The following is an 8,023-nucleotide window of genomic DNA, read 5'->3' on the forward strand; positions in this document are numbered from 1 at the left end:
ATAAAGCATGGGTTTATGTAAAGTGACGGTGCAGCTGCCTCAGTGGGATGGTATGTTTAGTAAACAAAGACAGATGGGATTAATGTGTATATCAGGAACATTTTGGAAAAGAAATATGGATATATGACATTACTAAAATATAACCAAGCAATTGAGAGTTCTTGGGTTAATGGGATATAAATAAATGCATCTACAAGTTGATGGTTTATAAAAATTTAGTTCTGGATGATACTTAAACGATGAACAATGTTGGCAATATACAAAGAATGTGACTTGTTTTTTGGGGGGAAAACATGTGGTTTAAAAATGGTTGGCTAAGTTTTAAAGATGGAGATGTTTCGCAGAACTCTTATGATTATTTATATGAGTGGTGGACTATTCCATGGCGAGAGAAAATGGTTGATATTAATAGAAAGGAGGGTATAAATGTAATGAATTTGAGGATAGTTTTAGCCCCAAAAAGGACTGGTTTGCTATTTCGACCTCTAAATCGTGAAAATTGTAGGAAATACTTTTAGAGGCTGAGGTAAGTCTATTATGAAATTCATTTCCACCATTCTAAATGGTTCCTGACATGGAGTGGAAGTACGAAACGTGTGTGTTCACAAATTCAAAAGCAATGAAAGATATGTCTTTGGGAAGTTTGCAAAATTTGTGATGAATCTTGCATGGGTCCAGCAAAGCAATTTTCAGTTTATTGAAAGTTGGATTTTGTAAAATAATGGTTTAATATAACCACAGTAGAAAATAATATATAGATTTGGGACATTTTGTAAACTTTCGAATAATGAGAAGATTCATAAAATTCATTTTATTTATTTCATGGAAAATATTTGGGTTGCAAGTGGAGAAGCATGGTTGAAATTACGATCCAGTGGATGATATATATATCCCAACACCATACATTTTGATAACGTGTGACATCTACATACCGGTGCCATTTGTATTCACTGGTGAGAGTGGAAATATGAAAAATTGTAAATGTGATGATAAAACTAGTTTATTTTTATTGTAAAAAATAATAAAAATAAAAATAAAAATAAAGAGGGAGTATCCAGGAAAAGGATGTTCAAGTGAACTTTGTGCTGTGAAAAGAATGTCGAGTTAATGGAAGTGTTTTGTTCGATTAATTTTGTTCAATTTGTGTTCAAATGATCAGTTTATCACAATTCATAAAAAAATGCATCGTGCTCCAATTAATTGAATAAAATGAGTAATCTTGAACCAGAAAGGAAAGGGATGGACAGAGACGGGCGATGTTTTAAGGTGAAAGAAGGCTGTCTTTATGATCTGTTTAGTGTATTTTTCAAAGGAGAGGGTTTTGGTCAATGAGGATGCCAAGATTCCGGATGCGAGGGAAGGTGGATACTGAGAAACCATCGATGTTGGGGGCAAAGTTATGGGTGGATTTGGTGAGTGGTTTTGGGCAAACGAAGATTAATTTAGATTTATCATAGTTAAGTTCGAGGAAGTTGATTTGAAGCCAGAATTTTATTTCAGTGATGCAGTTTGTCAGGATAGAGCGAATTGTGGTGATTAAGCTGTTGTAGATGCTGTCAATTTTGCTTTGGATGAATGAAAGGAAGGAGATGCTGTTGTCTACTCTGAATGACAGGTGGTGGTATCCAGGGCGCTGAGGAGTTTGTTCACGTTGTAAAGTTTGTTTATTTATTTGTTTATTTAGTTTGTTTATTGTAGAGAAGAGTGCTTTTGGGATTCCGGAGCCAGAGTGGATAATTTGAGAGTAGTAGGTGGAGTAGAGGGCATCTTTGTAGTGCTGTAGGTGGTCCTTGTAGGCTTGGGAGTGAACTGATTTGGGTTTAATAGGCACAAGCTGGTCTAAGCAGGGTGAGGAGGATGGTGTGATTGATGATGTCAAAGGCGGCGTTGAGGTGAGGAGGATGAGAATGTTGAGGTTGCCGGCGTCAGAGGAGAGAAAAGGTTGCTGGTGATTTTGAGGAGAGCAGTTTCAGTACTGTGGCTGGAGCAGAATCCGGATTGGGATGTTTCATACAGGTTATTGGCAGAGTGGTGATGTTTGAGTTGAGTGGCCACAGCACGTTCCAAAACTTTTGACAGAAAGGGTAGGTTGGAGATGGGTCTGAAGTTATTTAGGGTGTCAGGGTTTAGTCCAGGGTTTTTCCAGAATGGGGGTGAAGTTTCACGAGTTTTTTGGGGAAATCGGTATGTGAAGCTGGATTAAGTTGGAACCGCTTGATGAGCCATGGAGATGGATTGGGTTTTGTTGTTGGTTGTCTGGGAGTTCGGTTGTTGCATTGCCAAAGGTTTCTGTGTGGTGGACACACTCGTTGGCTGTTGTCTTGTGTGACGTGGGTGGAGATGTATGTGGCTGTGTGTGGCTGCCTGGAGTCGGGAAGGCGGCTACAGTGGTTGATATTGGTTGTGGATTGTCCGGGGTGCTTCGATTTGCATAGGGGGTGAAGATTGGGATATTACATTATTTTGAGTAAGTATTGGCATGAGTAATTACATAAGTAATTATGAGTTATTATGAGTATTAGTTATGAGTAAGTGATTATTTTAGTAAAGTTACATGTTTCGCTGTGTTGTGGATCTGGGGACAAGCTAGTTTGATGGGTACCCTGGGGTCTTCGGCGTGTCTATGTGGTTGTCTGTCTGTTACACCGGACTCTTGAGTGGGTTTTCATGAGACGAATTTCAGACATAACAGTGAGAATCTATTTTGAGCGAATCACAGTGGGTGAGGAAAACATTGTGTGTGACCAGACACCAGAACGGACCATAATTGGAATTGGAATTAGACCAGGTTATTTCTATTATTTGTTTATTCGTGAAAATAAATAAATAATAGGGGGAGGTTCATGGAGGTTAATGGTGGTTTGTTTGTGTTAATGGAGGTTAATGGTGGTTTGTTTGTGTTAATGGAGGTTAATGGTGGTTTGTTTGTGTTAATGGAGGTTAATGGTGGTTTGTTTGTGTTAATTCTAGTTGAAACTCTAGCTGAAGTAATTTTCGTTTATTTTTATTATTTTATTGATTTTTATGATTTTGATCGATTTTTGATTTGATTTGAGATGATTGATTTTTATTATTTTTATAATTTTATTTTTATTGATGTTGGAAACAGGTAATGGGATGCTGAGAGAAGGGTTGAATTTAATTTGAATTGGACTGGATTAAATGGGATTGAATTTAAAAATTGAATATTGGATAAAATTGGATCCACTTGGAAAAAGTGGATTAGGAAATTGGAGAAAAGGTGTTCTATGAAACTATGAATTGAATGAATTGAATCTATGAATTGGAGACCTGGAGACCAGGTGTTCCCAGGAGACTTGTGGACCAGGTGTTCCACCAGAGGAAAAAGACCAGGTGTTCGTGGAGCACTTCACCTGCAAGAACGCCTTGGAACCAAGGTGGAAGGGACCAGTCCAGGTGTTGCTGACCACACCAACGGCAGTCTTTTGCGAGGGCAAGACCTCGTGGATCCACGCCACGCACTGTAAGTTGGCCATACAAGCACCAGACACTACACCACAGCAACCACAGTAAGGATGGGCCTAATCATAGGTACAATACTATTGATAGCGACAGCAGCTAGGGGAAGCTCCGATTCCAATAGATGCGAAAACGAAACCCGACACCTCACCGTAACATGGGGACAAAGAGTATCACTACCATGTTTCGAACAGAAAGCCCTGCACACAAATTGGGTAAGCATAAAATGGCTAGCACTGTCGGCAGGGCCTGGACGCGTTGGCATTGTACTACAAAAGCAACGAGAGTTCCGGGAAAACGGGCAAGCTAGCATTGAGACCTTGGCCCAACCAGGATACAAATGGGGAACCCCTGATTTTAAGCTACAAACACGCACGCGCCTAGAGAAAGGCATGACTATGCAGGTCCGGTGCAGCGTCTGGACCCCAGGAGCGGCCAGTGGCGAAACTAAACACACACCATGCATCGAATACATACTCACGCCACACCCCCAGGATAAGGCCCCAAAGAGGGGGGAAAACACATATTGGAAAGTGGCCAGGGAGGTGGCAACAATTCAAAATAGGACACACTGCTGGTCGTGCATGCACTTTCCCCAAGCAGGCACCACAGGAATACACATGATAGTGCTACCTCTGTCCCTCAATGACCTCTGCTCACAACCTATCGATTCCCCATGTTTAGTCACCACGCTGGAAAGAGAAGGGGTTGACAACGGCAAGAGTTGCAATCGACAATTTAATTATCGCCCGTCAATGATTGCCCATGTGGCCGAGAGGCCTGCCCCCGTCTGGGTCAAACCACAGAAAGGGAGGGTCTGCCTCCAGGGTTCCGGCCACTTGCGTATGGGAGAATCAGAATGCGCCTACACTCTCCCCGGGAAGCTGGGACAAGGGAGCTCAGGGATTACATTACGAATAGTACTGCAAGATAAACACAACCACAACATAACGGCTATAACATTCTCTAGGGGGGTTAGTAGGATTAATGGGGTGGTAAAGGGACTCCGGTGCTTATCCACCCACCTGGTCCCACCCCATGGGACAATGTTTATATGCGGCGACAAGGCTTACCCCTATTTACCAAATAATTGGGGGGGCACATGTTATCTGGGTTCAGTCCTTCCCGACGTTGAGATACTGGATGAGCTAGACCCAAAGTCCTTGGACAGGCGTTATAAGAGGTCAGTCATGAACGAAGATGGAACCACTAAACTACACGGGAGCCTATGGGAAAAGGTGTTTGGTTTCTTCTTCCCAGGAGCGGGCACAGTCATGGATAGTTTCCGGATAGATAAATTGGCTTTGGCCCTAGAAAAGGTGGCAAACGACACCGCTACGGCTCATGACATACTATTGGATACGGTGATTCACATGCGTACAATGGTGATGCAGAATCAGGTGGCTTTGGACATGCTCCTGGCAGAGAAAGGAGGGGTATGCGGAATAATAGAGGGAAAATGTTGCACTTACATACCTGATCCGTCTGAAGGAGTGTCAGCCGCAATAGTGAGACTAAGGGAAACTAGCCACGCCCTGACGATCGATCGGATCGCGCGCGAAAATTCTTATACATTTAGCTGGCTCACGGACTGGTTCCGGGGATGGACGGGCACCATAGTGAAGTGGTTATTGACCGCACTGGCTGTGATAATCGGGGTAGTAATTTGGGGGGCACTAATTAAATCTCTAGTCCTCCTCTGTATGAGAAAGTATTTTACAGGATGGAAAGTGAAGAAGCCGCCGACAACGACTATGGTTCTGACCACAGAGGCCGTCGACCTGAATGAGCCCTTCAACAAGGCAGTTGCGACCAGCGCTCCAGAAAATTGTATTGAATTTTGTGACGACTGTGATACTTGTGTGGATCCCATGTGGGAACTGGCTGCTGCCTGTAACGGTGTATGTGATGACTGTGATACTTGTGCTATAAACCCCTTGCGTGTACTGGCTAACGCTGCTTATGTATTACAAGCTGACAGCTGCACGCCCCCTTCCGACCCAACTATGGATCTGATTGCGACGCTGGGCCTGGCGGTCGAGGGACCCGACGTGGATATCCTAGACCCGCAAGCCGACCAGGCGCCCATGGGAGACTTTGACATAAAGGAAGTTCCTCTCTTTGCTTCATATGTTTTAAGTTCAAATGCTTCAAGTGAATCGGATTTTTACGCTCTGTACCCTGACCAGGAAATTGAGACACAAGATACTGACAATATTATGTATTCCCCAGAACAGCAGCACGTGAGGGACCTCATGGGCATGATCGTTGATTAACTTCGAAGATCTGCAAGGACTGAGTCTGCAAAGGGTGGGGGGAGCAAGTTCCGCAGGGGAGGTGATGGGCCCCCTGGCGGAGCAGAACCTCATCTGGACCAGACGCCTTCGTTGTGGATCCGAAACGTTAATGGACTTTCATGTTCTGAGCCCTCAGGCTCCAAGCACGCACCACACGACACGTTCGCCAAATGCACGGGCGAGGCGCTTTGGGCGCACGATATGCCCTTGGGAGATACCCGCATTACACAATTATTTTTCAATAAAGCCCGATGTGGCACGTTGTCTCTTAAGATACTTTGTCTCGACGAGACAAGAGGAAGGAATGTCAAGTCGTAGATTCGTTATTGCTTAGAATTCTGTATAAGACGTCGGTCGAATAATATGTTATGATTTAAAATGTTGCTTAATGTTTTTCATAAGTAAATAAAGGGGTTTTCGCTTTGCTGTGGATAAATGGGAAAGTACTCGATGCATTTCGTGCTGGACGGATGGCTCGTCCTCCGTGTGCCCTCTCGATGCAAGATAAGCCCGGTCATAAACTCTCTCCATTCGGTCCGCAGACGGCGCCTCGAGCCGCGGATGGAAGGCGCTTGGAATGTGTAGCTTCATGTAAAATGCTCGGATTGTATACATAAACCTTTGAATAATGGTCTTATCTGGGCCAAGCATGCACTCTTCTCTCTGTGAGTTACATTTTCTGTCACCTCGGAGCTTTGAACCTACATCTGGTCCGAATGATAAGGTGCGTGCTGCACTCCCCCGAATGACAGAGCGGATAACGGTGGGGGCTAGGGATAACGGTGGGAGGAACTCTCGCCAGTTCCTTTGTTCTCTCGGAGATTTTCTGATAATCGTGTTCCTATTTAAGTGAACTGTGAATCTTTGCATTTTTCAGGAAGGGCTGAACGTGGCATGAGGGCAAGTCGTGCTGTAGAAAGTTCGCTTCCTCCGGATCTGTATAAGTTGGTATTAATAAAGATCGTCATTCTCAGGCTGTTGGTGGAACTTCTTTTAAGAGCCAAGAGTTGTTTCTTGACATATATATATAATGTATGTATGTATGTATGTATGTATGTATATATATATATATATATATATATATATATATATATATATATATATATATATATATATATATATATATACATACATATATATATATAGATATTCATTCATTCATTCATTCATCATTCATTCATTCATTCATTCTACCTTTATATGTCATTTATATAAATATATAAATATATTATATGAATATAAATGGGATATGAATATATGCTTGTGTGTTTATGTATGTATATCTCTATATTTGTATATGCACGTGCACCCTAACTGTAACGCAAACGGTCACTTCCGTTGAACTTGGGGCTGGTGAGTGAACTTTGGCGTGGCTCTTCCTTCTGTATGCATTTTCTACACACATCACACATCTCACACACATATCACCATACATACTTGACTGATATACATGCCTGCTGTTTTTGTAGACTCAGAAGAAGACCTTTGTTGGTCGAAAGCTTGTCGACAATTAAAGATCGACGTCCTGAAGCTACGTCCGCGTCTTATTTAATCTAACGATTATATATATATATATATTGTTGCGGATCTCCCGAAGCCCGTCCACGTTACAAAGGGGGGATTAAACCCCTTTTTCCCTTGGGTCTTCGTGTCCACGAGGCCGAATCGCCACTTCCGCAGCAAGCGTGAAAAAGGGTATCGGGTCGACGCTGCACTTACCTTTGACCCACGCTGCCACGAAAACGGGGACCGGACCTCGCACAAGCCACGCTTAATCGAGTACGCCCAAGCGGTGTGCGTATCACGTGACTCGTGCCGTTATTTCTATTGAACCCAATTCGAGCGGTTCTATTCGTACTATGCTAGGCCAATGGATGGAAGGGACGGGAACGATCAAATTGAAGAGGGAGAACACAATTTATTATTTATGTACAGGATTCGAAGAGACACAGAGCAGGCACTTAAACAATGTTAACTTATACCCAGACACAGGGCCCACTCACTCACACGGGGAAATGGAGGAAGAAAGTTCGCGCACCAAACGCGCCTTGCCGTCCGTCGCTCCCGGACAGCTCGCCCGGCGTGGTCCTCTGGCGGTCACGGCACGTATGCAGGGAAAGGCAGGCAGGAGGAGATCGCACGTCTGTGGCCCGGAACGGGTCGTCTTCTCAAGCATGATTAATATAGCACAGAGCACAGGGCATGGGGCACGGGGAAAGTTTGTGTACAACCAGATTATTGCAACG

The sequence above is a fragment of the Myxine glutinosa genome, chromosome 2, assembly GCF_964187855.1.
Source record: "Myxine glutinosa chromosome 2, kmMyxGlut1.1, whole genome shotgun sequence".
Classification (NCBI taxonomy): Eukaryota; Metazoa; Chordata; class Myxini; order Myxiniformes; family Myxinidae; genus Myxine; species Myxine glutinosa.